General features: G+C 39.7%; 1 protein-coding gene across 2 annotated transcripts in view; it reads left to right on the plus strand.

Annotated features, from left to right (window-relative positions):
• Positions 1 to 15,609, plus strand: part of pvalb6 (parvalbumin 6) — a 57,213-nt gene that overhangs the window by 37,543 nt on the left and 4,061 nt on the right. The window lies entirely within an intron of this gene.

Raw genomic sequence — 15,609 nt, forward strand, 5'->3', positions numbered from 1 at the left:
TTTACTGTTTGTACATGTCCAGGCTGCTGTGAAAATGATTCAGTGTCTTTACAGGCCAGACTTTAGAAACAGCTTTGAAACAGCTCAGTAGTGTAACAGAACCCTTGTCCTCTTTGCAATAAGCCAGACTTTAGCAGCACGCTGAAGGTGACAGCACCTCTTGGCTTAAAGCTAGCTGCGCTAATGAAGTTTTATGAGCTTTTAGAAGAGCAACCCCTGGAGAGCCAGAACAGAGTGGACGTGATAGCAAGAAATTTACCTCAAGACGTGTTTAAAAGGCTATCTTAGATCATACTGCTCTCAGATGAGTTGATTTTTCTTGCTCATAATGGTCAGTGTGTTTTTGACCTTGTTGAGGTGTGTTTACACAAAGACAGTGAAAGTGCTGCACAGTGAATGGATGTTCCCTCAAACTGCTTTGAATTTTTTATTATTTATTTTAGAGTTATGTGGACGATCTTTTTTGTAACATTTTATTTATGTCCTGTGAAAAGATCTTGACTCCATTCTTCATTTATTTTTGTATTATTTGAAAACAGCAGTTGCCCATTACATTATGTGAACATTCTCATGATAAATGGACCAATAGGAATGGTTCAAAATGATTGGAAATGAAATCTTATATTAACGTTCACTGTGTTGTTGTGTTACAACAAATGATTAGTTACATTTCATCATTGTAGTGTTTCTAGAGTCCGTTGACTTAAAATGGAAAGAAAGACGAAAGAGATTGAGAGAGATGAAAGAAAGAAAGAAATAAGGATGTGAGTGAGAAAAAGACAAACAATGAGAGAGATGATAGGATAAAATAATAAGGGAGGGGGGAAAAAGAAAGATGGGAAGAAAAAGAGAGAAAAAGGGAGAAAAAATGAACAAAGGAAAAAGCGATGAAGAGAAAGAAAAAGGAAGAAAAAGACCATGGAGAGAGAGAGAGAGAGAGAGAGAGAGAGAGAGAGAAACAGAGAGAAAGGGGAGAGAGGGGGAGAGAGAGTGAGAGAGATAGAGAAAGAGAGAGAATGGATGGGGTGATACCTGTAGATGGCAGCAGGTGGCTCAGAACTGCTGAGCTCATCATCAGCACACCTGAACTGAGAGCTCGATGCAGCGCCTCTCGCCTCCTACACTCACGTTTACAAGCCCCCTGTTTCCTCATCAACAGACGTGGGTAGTTACATTTACTTAGTCACAGGAACACAAATACAAAATGTCATAAACTTATCAAATATTCTCAAGTATATTCATGAAGATCAACTCCATTTCGTTTTTTTTTTTTTTTTGCTCTGTATGATTTCAGTCTCTGAGAACAGCATCTGTACTGTTTTACTGTTGGTCAGACCTTTGACTTCTGTTTATTGTTTATTTTGGACAAAAAGATCCCAAACCGAGAAGAATAGTTCCTCACAAACTTAGGACAAGTAGTTCTGCTGCATTTGTCTGAGTAAATCAGTACATAATGACTTGGTACACTGTATGTCACAAGGTTGGTAGGCACCTGCTCACTTACTCATCCTGTGATTCTTAAATCAAGGGTGTTAATAAGGTATTTGTCCCTATTTGCTGCAGTAGTATCCTCTATTTTTCTGGGAACACTTTAAAAGAGATGTTGGAATGTTGCAGTGAAGCCACAAATGTGGTCAGCTACAAAAGCCTTAATAAAATGAGGTACTGACGTTGGACATTTAGTTCTGGATCATAATGCTACTCCAACTCCTCCCAGAGGTATTGAATGGAGTACCATCACTCCAGAGAACACCATTCTTTGCTCCATAGTCCAGTGCTGGGGGGCTTTATATGCTCTAGTCAACAATGGCAACTTAGCTTTTTAAAGCATTATGCAGCATTGCGGTGAATGATGTGGCTGCATAATGTGAGAACTTCTGGAAGGATATTGTTTGCTTTGCCACAGATAATGTATATCCTGATGGGCTGGACTTGCTGTGCGTGTGCAGATGCTTTGGAACCTCTGGAGCTTCTCTGCTCTCACTGTGTCAGACTGCACTGTCAGACTTGAAGGCACTGAGAGAGACTCTGCATTAAACGCCTCAGAACTTTTTCACGTCTCTCAGCTCTTTCTCCAGTGCAATCTCCCTTTGTTCTGCTCTCTCTCTGACTCTTTGCCTACCTTCCTTTTTGTATGTCCTGTTTGAATAAGCATCTTCTGCTTTCTTTCTTTATTTGTCAAAGAGGTTCTGAGCATGCTGTGTGAGGCTGAATGTAACCTAACTTTCATGCCATTATGATATCAGGATATTGCTCTGATTTTTTAAGGACCAGTGGGCCGCATGCACTGCCTGTCAAAAGTTTTTTGAAATTTGCATTTTTCACTATTACTTTTCGATCAAACAAGGTTTTGTTTACATGAAAGAGCTTTTGCTAGATTCTTAGGTATATTTTGTAACACCAAACTTCATGTTCATCGGTGTGTCCTCCTGGGTTCAATTCCCCAGCTGGGTGACCAGGGTCCTGTGTGGAGTTTGCATGTTTTCCCCCTGTCTGTGTGGGTTTTCTAAGATTGAATGTGTATGTCTGTCTGTCTGCCCTGTGATGGACTGGCACCTGTCCAGGGTGTTTCTTGCCTTCTACCCAATCAGCACTGGGAGAGACTCCAGTGCCCACTGTGACCCAGAAGGAAAAGTGTCTTAGAAAATAAATGAATGATTCCAGAAGGTCTGGAGTTGACTTTGATTGTGATATGGTATCCCATGTGGTTCCTAGTGGGTTGCTAGATGGTTGCTGGTGGTTGTATTGATATCTCACATGTTTAATTGGGTGTCGTTGTGATTTAAGGTTGGCACACAAACTTTTGTCCTTCTATTAATAGGACTAAAAAAAATGTAATTGAATGATGATTGTACATAAACCATACACCAATCAAAAAGTTAGCAGAAAATCGAAAATCTGACAGAGGAAGAAGAAGAAGAAGAAGAAGAAGAAGAAGAAGAAGGAACAGAAGGGGAAGAGGAAGACAAAATCGGATTACCTTAGACCCTGTTTACACCTAGTCACTTCATGTGACTAGTGCTTTGATTGTCAGCCTTATAGTGTTTGCTAATTAAACCTTTCAGACAGAAATTCCATTTGGATTATTGTGTTATTTCATGGCAGCATTGTTTGGGCTGTCATTTGAGCTGATATGGTTTTGCCAGTGAGCAAGCTGTTGGGTGGGTGTTACTAAAATGTTGAAGGTTATGCTGGAAGTAGAACATTGTGCTGCCTGTCTGAAAAAATGCATATTACATGTTACTGATTTGTTGTATGTATCTTTGAGGGCAGAACCTCATGTTTTTTCCCACATTACCAGGAATCATTTGTGTGAGAAACTCAATTAAACATACCCATGAGTGAAAACTGCTGCTGGCCACTTTTTTTCTCACAGAAATGGTGTGGGTGCAGGTATTAAACAAATTGTGAGCTGTTATTATCGATCTTTAGATCTGGTGGCTGGTGGTCAACTTTGGGTATTAAGCACTATGACAGGATTATGTAAATATGCGAATTGATTTATGTTTTTTTTTTTCTTTATTCTAGTGTTTCTGCTTAGAAATTTCACTATAGAGGCTACTGTACATGTTAGGTGGGTAGGTATGTTCCATCAAAAGTGATGATTAAATTTTCAATGTTGGCTAGAGTCCCCCTTTAAATTTATTACCATACAAGGCAAGAGAAAAGAATTTCAAGCCCAAATGTTTCCACAAGCACACAACCATTTGGTTTTCGGTGTAGAGCTGTCTTTTTTCAGTGCTTTCTTTTTTCTGTGTACTTTGATTCAAACAGCAGAGAGCAGAGCACTGACGTTTATTTACCCACACTGCTGCGCTTAGAAATGAACAAGATCAGTGAGAAATGAAGTTACTGCATGGGAAATAGTAATAGGGCTGAAAAGATGGGAACTGGATGCTCCTCTGTGCTTTCATTATGGAACAAAACAACAGTACTACGAACTGACTTGATCTTCATTCCCTCCACATAAATAAAATATATTACATCAGTACAATGACTGCCAAAGAAATAAACTGAAAGGCTGTTATACAGGGTTGATAACATGGGTTGGGTTGTTAATGTATTTTCTTCTTGTGGAAATTATGTGCACATTTGAATCAAGTCAGTTACACTGTTTTTCAATGAGGAAGAAGAGTCAGACGACAGATAAAAAAAACATAAATATTCAGAAGATGAAGACAAACTGTGACAGGAAGAGGCAGACAGAGAGAGAGAAAAAGAGGGAGATAAGCAGGGTGAGAAACTGATTAGGAGAATGGGTAAGAGAGCAAGAGAAAGATAGAGAGGAAAGGGAGGATCTGAGGACAGAACCTCCTATCAGGGAGGGGTATAAGAGGAAGGTGTGAGAAAATTAAGAAAGAAAAGCAGGCGAGTTCAGATGCGGGAAAGAGAGACTGCAAAAGGGAAACAGATGGAAGGAGAGTAAGGCGTATTTATTAATAGTAGGACTTGATCAATTTGGGGTTAGTTCTGAAAGTGATCTGTTTGGCCCAGCCATTCACTGGTTCCCTGTTTTTTGCTCCTGAAATAGGTGCAGGGGGGCAACTATAAAAACTGAAAGTGTGCAGACTCTGTTATCTATTACCAGACAACCTGTCCCCTCTATCTCTTCCTCTTTCTCTCCCTCTCTCCTCTCCCCATCACTCCATCTGTGTGTTCACAGGTAAGACTCAGAAGTGGTAGTTTGTCATATATCAGTTATATATTAAAACTGTGAATTGTAAGAATAGCATAATGTATTTTGTGATACATTATGTGATATATACATACATACATACATGCATACATGCATACATTCATGATATCACTGTCAAAGAAAAGCATGGATTGTAAAAACAGTAACTTTACAGAAGGAGGCAAAAAAGTCTTTATGTATAACCACATCTTGCCTATGTGTCAAATTCAATGTTTCTATCTATGTCTATTTAATAATGCAGCACAATTCAAACATTTCCTGAATCTGTAGAGTCACCCTTTCCATTCCATTTTATCACTACATTGTACATGACTCACAGCCAGAGTTATGAGGCTATGAAGAGGGGCTGAGATACACGTCATCTGCCTCTCACCTTGCGTAATTGGTGGAATTATGTGTCTGTCTACATTTTGTATGAAACTGACCAGTGGACAGTTAGGAAATGACTGACTCATCCATCATGCTGGGAACCCTTCATTCTGCATTCAGTCTACATGAGCATTTTGATATAAAACATACGGATATCATGTTATATGCAAGTGATGTTTAAGGAGAACTCAACAGGATATGAAAAATCGAGAAAATGCCCTTAGACCCTAGAACGTTAATGTATGTTAATGTAAAGAGGATTCATTTAAAGTGATTTTGGAGCACTTCTGTGGGTGCATTCATCATGAAATGTTCACACATTATAAAGAGCAGCAGGAGTGTTCAAATTACGTAGAAAAATTTGAATTGACAAAAATGGAGATAATTTTTTTTCTTTGGACAGTGATGATATGCTTCATTCAGAGTGAGATTTATACATACAAGAATATCAACACTATATTAATGTCGCAGTTGTTAGATAATCCCTGTGCTATACATCATATATATTCGTTCTTAAGTTTTAACATAAGTTTGCAAGTTCAGATCATGCCTTTCACATATGGTCTGGAGGACTGATTGAGGGAGGCGAGAGAACTGTATCTGAGAGTTGGCTGGAGTTCTGGCCGGCTTCTGCTTGGAGCGATAAGGCTGGCCCCCAGCACCCTACCCCACCCCCCTTTTAAACTGTGGTAGGACTGACAACCGACTGAAAAATATTTTTGGTTTTTGTATCATTTCTGGCGTATTGATTATAAAATGTTTATATAATTTAAAGGCAGCTGGCATGATCAGATGGCATAAGATAAATTAAAAATGAGAAACACGAAAATCAGTTTTTTCACAAAATTTGGGGGTTAGCTTATAATCCCTTTAAACTTTGTTTAGTGATATATTGCAGCCTGACATGTTTTAATTATTTCTGTAACATTCTTCCATTGAACATAGTTATTTTATGTATATGAACTATGTATATGTGTATATTTGCCCGCTTGAGCATTGTCACGCCTGCTACCAATCCACATACGCTTCAGGACTACAATTCCCAAGATCCATTGCAGGATCACATGACCCAGGACACAACACCATCAACCTATCAGAGATCCAGATCACCTGAATACTGATTCCTCACAGCTGTGTAGTATGATCATGTGATAGTTTTGGATAGATATAAGCCCGGGCTTTAGTTTAGATCTTTGTGAGGTATTGTTTTCTTTGGAGACTTACTGAGTGGTCTTTCCTGTGTTTATTATCTCTGTGTATGACTTCTGGGCTGTTATTTCTCTTGACCCTGTTTTTGGACTTTCCCTTTTGGTACCTACGCCTGGTTTGTTTGCTACTTTGGTTTTTTGACTCTTTGCCTGTTTTGTGGATTTTGCCTTGCCTTGCCCTGCCCTATCTTGTGATGTTTGCCTTGGTTATTTTATGGCTTATCCTGAATATGAGTAAGGTCTGTTCTTTGACTCCTCTCGGCCTTTCCCCAAGTAAAACTTATTTCTTTTTGAACCACGAGCATCTGCTTTCTGATCACACGTCACTAACATTAAGGAAAGGATAAGATGCTCATCATTTCTAGGGAGAAAAGTCTAAGAGAAGCCTTAGTGAAGTTTTAAGCTGGATGCTTTTGCTTGTGCAAAGATCCGAATTGCGGGCTATTTTGTGAGTGAAGCTGAGGGTGACAGGCTGATAGTGAGTTCAGACTGGCTCTCTAAACTGGCCTGAAAAGTCAGACTCTCAGGTTTCTTTTATGGTGTTATGGCAAAATATTGCAGAGTGGTGTGAAAAACTCTCTCTTTCTGTTTCTCTCTCAATCACTTACTCCCTTCCTCTCTCTTTCTTTCTTTCTTTCTTTCTTTCTTTCTTTCTTTCTCTCCCTGCCTCTCATTCTGTCTTTATCTCCGCCTCTCTCTCTCTCGCTCTCTGTCTGTCTCTCTGTGTGTGATAAGCTCATTATCCCTGGGTGTTACTAGTGCGGATCTGTGTGTGTGTGCGTGCTAGAACAACATGGTGCTTTAAATGCACGTTATTTGTATGCGTCAGTATGTGTTGCACATGAATAAAACATATTACATGAACAGAAGTGCTGTCTATCAGTTTACTGTATTCAGCAAGAATTGTGTTGTAACACATTGTACAGCAGCTGGCTGACACATTTAAATCATGTAAATTCAGAGCACCACTTTTTCCAGTGTGTATTTCTATCTCATCATCTGGTGAAATCGTCCTTGAGCATCTTGTCATCGACTGCAACCATTGTACAGTTAATAAAACCTATCAGCGTTTACACTGTTTTTTCTACTTGCCCTTTGGACAGGATAGCATCCAGTATTGTCCGTTAATGATCAACAATATCAGGAAATTCTCAACTAAATCAATATTATAATGGTTTGCCCAAGGCAGGTGTCATGCACTTTTTAAGGCTAATGATCCGGGGACTAAATTGATGATAGCTGTCACAGCCACTGTTTCTGTTAGCTTGACTGTGTGATTATGAAGTAAGTGGTCCGTCTGTGTCCACGGGTACTGGAGCTGTGGTGATTAGCCATGGTGGAAATGAACACTGAGATGCAGGACAGAGTTCATGAACTGCTTGTTGCTGAGCTTGAGCAGTAGATTACCCGAAGAGAAGTGAGGCCTTGCAGGCCTTTGATAGCTGTATTCACTTTGCTGGTATTTGTACCAGTATATAGTTGTCTAAAAGTTAGAAATGCTATTTTGTGTTTACTTGATGGGTTACTTGATCACATTGTAAAGGATCCGTAACAAGTGGCTTTGACCGATTCTAGATAAATTTCTTGTTTTTCTAATCAGATCTCAAGGTGTTTAAAGAAAACTAGTCAGGATCATTAAAAGGGAATCCACTGTGATTTTCTTGACAGTTGTGGGAATAGGCATGGTGATAGTCATCTGATAAAAATGTGTCTTCTTGGAAACTATTTTGCTTTACAACAACCTGCATGTATCCCTCCACCATGAATATGTTTTAGGCAAAAACCTTTTCTAAAACTATGTCATGGGTATCAGGCAGTGTATTCCATGTCATAACCTTTTATAAGTTAAGTGATACTTTTTTAATCCCACAACCAGGGAAATTCCACCATCCGCATTTAACCCATCCATGAAGTGAAACACCACATATACACACACACTAGAGGGCAGTGAGCACACTTGCCCATGGCGCCCAGGGAGCAGTTGGCGGTTAGGTGTCTTGCTCAAGGACACCTCAGTCATGGACTGTTCGCACTGGGGATCGAACCGGCAACCTTCCGGTCACAGGGCCAGTTCCCTAACCTCCAGCCCACAACTGCCAGGGACTGAGAACTTCTAATATCTGTTTTAAAGGTCTGTAAAATGTGATTATTCCTATAATGAAACATGAATGCCTTAACATCGGTGCATCACCAAGGACACATTTTTAAAGACGAGGCTAGGACAGCAGAGGTTTATTAACTAGGCTGACTACTTTAGCTGATGTTAGCCAGGCCCAGAAACAGTGATAGTATATTTATCTGATATGTATGTTTATCGTAACATATTTATCTGATGGGTAACTTATTGGCACATGTGTGATTAGCTACATCTCACAGCTGACATTCACACATATAGCCACACCTTTAACACACAAAACATCCACACCCACACGCTTTCACACATCTTTAACAGAGCAACAACTGAGCATGCACAAACACATACACAAACATACTGAAAGTACTCGGAGAGCACACTTCAGACTCACCAAAACAGGATTGGGTTTTTAAGACATATGAACATTCTCCACCAATTCCTCCCTCGCCTTTCACTTGCCAACTCTCCATCCCACTCCCACACACATGCAGCTGTTTCTGCAAACCCTGCCAGAGCCCAGAATTACCTGGACATTCCCAATTCACTTCAGCAGCCTCACAACAGCAGAAAAATGTTCATGGACATTAAAGAGTTGTTATTAATATGTTCACATTTCTGTTATCTGTTGAATTAACCCGATAAACCTCAGTTATTCGGTTATTAATCTTAGCTAGTATAATTCAGTAACCGTGTTGGGATAATGTAGTACAATGTGTTACAGCAATGTGATTTCAGATTACTTTTTCCTGTAACGAAGTAGTGTAGCACATAACTAAGAATGCTGTTACTTGCCTTACTCACATGACAGAGCAATATTAACCCTTTCATAAATGTGGCCCACCAGTGGGATTTGACATGCCTGTAGCTAGTTGCACCAGCTGAACGTAAGTTAGATCATAGCCTAGTTTGAATGTGAACTTCCAACTACATTTGAGCTTGTATGTTCTCCCCATGTCTATATAGGGTTTCTCCAGGTATTCTGTTTTTCTCCCATAGTCCAAAGACATGCAGTCAGGTCAATTGGCTATGCCAAATTGCCCCTAGGTGTAAGTGTGAGCATGTGTCTGTGCATATATATGTCTGTTTGTCTGCCCTGCAATGGACTGGCAAACTGTTCAGGGTGTTTCCTGCCTTCTGCCGAATGACTGCTGGGATAGGCTCCAGTGATGCATATTTTACTAAATATTATCCATTCTAATATTTAAAAATCAATGGAGTTGAACTAATGATGAATCAATGCATTTTTACACTCCTAATATGGAATTTATTAGAAGTGATGGTGAGGAATTTAGCTGTTTGGCCTGTATAGAGGGCCTTACAGTTGAAAGGTTGTTTTTGGCATTTGATCTGCAGAACTGATCCTTGCATGAAAGAGTTTATTCACCTGCAAAGACAGTGAGATCATGTTGGGACAAACATCATTAGGGCTGTTCTGAGGTCAGCATACATTTCAGTCGATTGTCCTTCACCTGAGCGTAGGGCAGTGGTGTGAAACAGCAGCTAAAACAAAAGCTGCAAGGTGTACAGTCCTCTATGCATCTGAGCATCACCTGCACAGGCTCATGGCCAGAGATATTCCTCTTGGCTGTGCACATATCCGTTCTGCAATTCTGCAGCACAACAGATGCAAATGGCTTTCCAAAGGTCAAAGGTCATGGCAGTGGAATGATATCCTGCTGACCTAACTTGCACCTCTGATGTCAAAATATTAGTATTTAGTATTAGTAATTAGTAATTAGTATTGTTAGTATTGTTGTTAACATGCATTATCATTTGTGAATGGAATTCCTGGAGTCAAATGATCTATGATGTCATATGATGAGTATGATCAGACAGCAGGTTAAAAAAAGTTCAGCACTGCTCTCAAAAATAATATAAAGTGTGAAAATCACAAGCAACTGAGGTCAATAAAAACAGAAACAGTACAAGTACAGCTTTTCAACAAAACCACCTACAGGGTTGCATGCATACATTTTTAGGTAACAGCAGTTTGCAAAGGAAAAATGTCTTTCTTAAGGTTACATTTTCTTAGAAGAAATCAAGCATCTTGAATGCCCAATCATTTCTCAAACAGTCCTCAGCAGAAATGAAGAGCTTCATTCAAGCAGTTAATTGTAAGAAGTGAGAGAGGAAAAATGAGAAAGAAAATGATCTCCTCCTACACTGTTGGGTGCTAAAAAGATTTTTCAGATGTAGAAAAATGAGGCGTTTATTTATTATTTTCCTTACCTGACAGCTTGGCTCTTTTCCAAGATGTAATACTTGAATAGCGGGTAGCAAAACAGACACAGTGAACAATTTTTTTCAAAGCTTCTTTAATAAAGAAAATGGTTCTACGTAGAACCATGAAGAGTTAAAGAGTTAAAGTTCTTCATATTGATGGAGAATGTACTATGGATGGTTCTATACAGATCCTTGAAAAGGGTTCTATATAACACCAAAATCGCAGCTTTATTCTATTATTCTATTCTATTATTATTTCTAATTTGTATGATCACTCTTTTCATGATTCCTGGTGTGTGTGTGTGGTGGGATGGGGCTGAGAGTTGTGGACTATACCTTTTTATGATGCCAGCATTTGTATCTCTTTAAATCGTTAGAGACCAAAATGCTCAAAACTCAAGGTCAAATTTCTGTTTTTAAAAAACGTCTTTGAACTTACCAGTAAGATCTGACAAGATTTTATAGATAGCGTGTAGCACTGGGCTTAGTAACACACAACAAAACATGATTTTTAGGTTGTTCTCCCTACTGCACTTGCACAGATCTTCACAACGAAGGGAGGCTTTTCTCTTATGCCTATATTTGGAGTTCCACATCTAAGCTTAAAATCTCTATGGAAAAAATGAACAGGGTTTTCAAAAACTCACCTGTGTTGTGCCCTGGGGTAAATGAAAATGTTCAGAACCCAATATGCTTCATCCTGTGGACATTTTTCTTCCGTATATCACTGGATCCTTTGAATCATGAAGTTGTCAAGGAATTATAATACTAATATTGCTAACACAAGCTAATCCTTTTGTGCATCAATATGATGTCACTAAGCTACAGTAGATAGATAGTTCTATAGATAAAACCTCTAGGTAGGATATTTTGATAGCTCAAGACACCTGATCAAAAAATACTACCGGCATCAAAACTACGTCAGCTTTTTATTCACCAGCTTCTTGTTAGAAATTTCCTATTCCACTGTAAATGGTGCTACAGTGATTATAATGCCTCAGGCAGCAGAATGTAAGTGCTTCACCATTTAAGGTGGAATGTGTAAAAAAAAAAGCTGGCAAGTATCCTTACCGGGAATAATTAGTAATAGTAAGCTGAAACTGCATAGAATTAACATTAAAAACACAATAAAATATTAACACTAATTTACTACATTGTACTAATAAAGTGCACATGATTGGTAGAACTGTCCAGTCATTTCTCATTGTGGTTTGTCAGGCTGCTTGAAGGATGACCACAAGAGCCTTACATGAAGCAAAAATCATTTTCTGTCTGATCATGTTGAGCAGTGTAGTCTGTGTACAGGTCAGCTTGCAGGGCTTCTACACTGGCAAAGTGTGCTGGTTTGCACATTCATTTGAAGGAAGCTGCCAGTCGAATGACATTAGCATTAGCTTACATGTAGCAATGTTAATATGTCAACTCTTTAATGACATTTGTAAAAATTAACATGTACAGTAGTGCAAATAAGAATTATTATCTAGGATGAGTTATACTGTTATACAGTAAAGAGGTTTTTGGTTCAGTTTAAAATGCAATGTGTCCACTGTGGTTAATGAGTGCTACAGCTCCAGGAAAATGCTGTTAGCATGTCTGGCTGTGCTGGTTTTGATGGCCCTGAATCGTCTACCAGAAAGAAGTGTCTGGAAGAAGTGGTGTACAGGATGAGAGGGGACACCTGTAATTTTGCCGGCACGCTGCATCACCCTGCTGTTGTAGATGTCCTGAAGTGTTGGCAGGCTACATCCAGTGATCTCCTCCGGTGTCCTGATTATGTGCTGGAGTTTGACTGATTCGTGTGAGATGAAGGGACCAAACTGGATGGTTATGGATGATGTGAGGATGGACTCTGTAATCGTTCTGTAGAACTTTATCATCAGGCTCTGTGGCAGGATGAATTTCTTCAGCTGTCTCAGGAAGAACATTTTTTGCTATGCTTTCTTGGCAATGGAGACTGTGTTCCTCTCCCACTCCAGATCCTTGGATATGGTGGTGCCCAGGAACTCCACAGTGGAAACCATTGGTAGGGAGGGGAGGTTCACATGAAGTCCACCACCGTTTTTTTTTTGGTGTTTCTTTGGAGACACAGACATTTGTGTAGAGACTGAGGAGAAGGGGTGAAAGCATACAAGCAGTACTGAGTGTCTGGGGATCTCGTGTTTTCCGAGCCGCACTTGCTGTTTTGTGTTTGCCAGGAAATCCATCCTGGCATTGACAGCTGGGACAGTTTGACCTATGCCAAGCTGAAGTCCACAAACAGAACTCTAGACTGTATGAGATGTTGTAGCATGAAGTGCAGGGCAGAGTTGACCGTGGCATCAACAGGCCTGTTAGCTTTGTATGTGATTCACATGGAATCCAGTAGAGGGTCTTATAATGGTCTTCAGGTGGGCTAGGACCAGGTGTTGACTACATACTTCAGGGCTATTGGTTTGTAGTCATTTAGTCCAGTGATGTTAATTTTTGGGGGACTGGAATGATGGTGAATGATATTTTAAGCATATGGAGACAGAGCAGAGTTTCAGGGATTTGTTGAAGATGTTGGAAAAAATAGGTGCTAGTTGGTCACAGAAGTGCTTTAGGGTAGGAGAGGAGACTAGGTCTCTGGGGTTTTTCTCACCTTCTGTGTGCTGACAAGCATGTTAATGTCCTGCTCATTAATGGTGAGATGAGCAGGGGGCAGAGGTGAGAGAGCCAGGGTGAGGGAGGAGGGTGGATGACTGAGAGAGAATGGCTGAAGAATGTCTGTTGTGCATTAAAACCTGCCGTAGAATTCTTTCAGGTCGTTGGTAAGCTGGAGACAGGGAGTCTTTCTTGTCTTGTAGTTGAAGGACCCTGCTGCTTTAACCCCCTTCCCCAGCTTATATTTAGCCTCCTTTTAGACAGTTCTGTCAACACTCCTGAATGCTGCATCTTTTTCTCTTCAAGGAGTTCAGCTGAAAATCACAATTAATTATTGCTATCTTTTGATGTATGACATTATCGTCTCTGTATATTCGTTTAGGCTCTTTGTTGCCTCTTCAAAAACAGTCCAGCTTTTGGATTCAAAGCAGCCCTGTAGCTTTTCAATGTCTCCACTGGTCCCCCTCTTGACTGGCTTGTTGGTTTTGAGTTTCTGCCTGTATGTCGGGATGAAGTGACTGAGACTGTGGTCAGACTGACTGAGAGCTGTGCTCATGATGATGCAATAGGCATTTTAAAAGTGGCGTAACAATGACCCACAATGTTCCCTTCTCTTATGGCACAGGTGACGTGCTGTCTGTACTTGACCATTTCTGTAGTGAGATTTGTGCTGTTAAATTCTCTCAGAATGATGAGTAATGAGTCCTGATTCTTTCTTTCTTCTTTCATTATCTGATTGGCCAGCAGTTTCTGTGTGTTACTGCTGTGCCCTGCAGAATGTAAACAGTGACCAGAATGACCCGGATGTGCCCTGCAGAATGTAAACAGTGACCAGAATGAAAGAAGAAAACTCCCTAGGAGAGTAGAACAATTTGCAGGTGATGAAAAGTGACTCTAGATGAGGACTGCATTTATTCTTCACATAGAGAAATTCCCAGAGTTCCTTACATGGACATAAGAGCATGGTGCCAATTTGAGGATGACACATCGTCAGTGGCCTATATTGTTGCTGCTTCTCGACACACGGCAAAATCAACAAGTTAACTGGCTCTCTTTCCTGAAGTGTGGGACTTTCTCCATAGTCAGATGCCATGTTGAGCATTGCAAGACTTCCCTTTTATATTTTAACTCCCAAGATATATCAATAACATTTCATAAAACAAATTGTAGTTATTTTTTACTGCATTAATGCATTTAAAAGCATTTCTTTTCTCATCATTTTATATTGTGTTTTATAAGCAAAAAGAGGCATCTGAGCCTACTGCTCAGATACTTTAAATGATTGACATGCTTTCCTAAGCAACTGTTTAGAGGCTGGACACCCTTTACATATCTTTACACATCAGGAGGGAAGTGATGCACAAGCTGAAAAGGAAGAGTGCCTGAGGCCTGAAATCAGTGTAGTAGCGTAACACATTATAGAATGCAAATGCGCTTCTTATGTGTGTGTGTGTGTGTGTGTGTGTGTTTTGTGTGTTTTGTGTGTTTGGTATGTCAGAAGCAGTACATGCCCCCCCTTTATCCCTGTTGACTCAGGAACTGTGTTTCAGCTCACATCACATTAAATCTACATCACACACACAGACACACACACACACACACACACACATACACTCACACTTCACACTACATATACAAACCATTCCAATTCTACACAGTCTATTATTTATACATTTGTCACTTCTTTTACCTTATTCATGTCTTCCTGGCTGTCAGTGTTAAAATGTTATTGACTTGTCAATAGCACATTAATCACATTTATCATACAATTATTTACAGCACTTATTAAAAAACCTCAATCCTTCAAACCACCAATGTATGTTGCTATGATAGAATCCATGATTGTACATTGTAGACAGCAAATGCAATTTGTAGCAATGCCTTCAACAGACTACACAGCACAGTGCTAATGGGAGATCTATGGAGTGCACAAATGTAACAGCAACACGTAAAGATATATGTTCCCCTTGAGAGGTTCCACCATAACAAGAATCCACAAACCACTTGAGCGAGAGGCCACAATTTGATATATACACTCATTGGTTGGAACATGCAGTCACTGTTGCTATCACTGGATGTGATAGCAGTGATGAAAATTGGAGACTGTTCACTCTGTAGACATCAGAATGCATTCATCTTCAGGTTAATTTTTACTCAGCATTTACACAATGAAAAGTACATTCTGATGAAGCTTAATTTGTCCACAAATTATTATAAAATGCACAGCTTTTAGGGTCGAATTTGAGTAAACAAGACAAATACAAATGATGACAATTAACAACATAAAGTATCAAGATGAATTGTGATTAATTATTATAATTCTCTCTCTCTCTCTCTCTCTCTCTCTCTCTCTCTCT

This window comes from Pygocentrus nattereri, chromosome 14, assembly GCF_015220715.1.
Source record: "Pygocentrus nattereri isolate fPygNat1 chromosome 14, fPygNat1.pri, whole genome shotgun sequence".
NCBI lineage: Eukaryota > Metazoa > Chordata > Actinopteri > Characiformes > Serrasalmidae > Pygocentrus > Pygocentrus nattereri.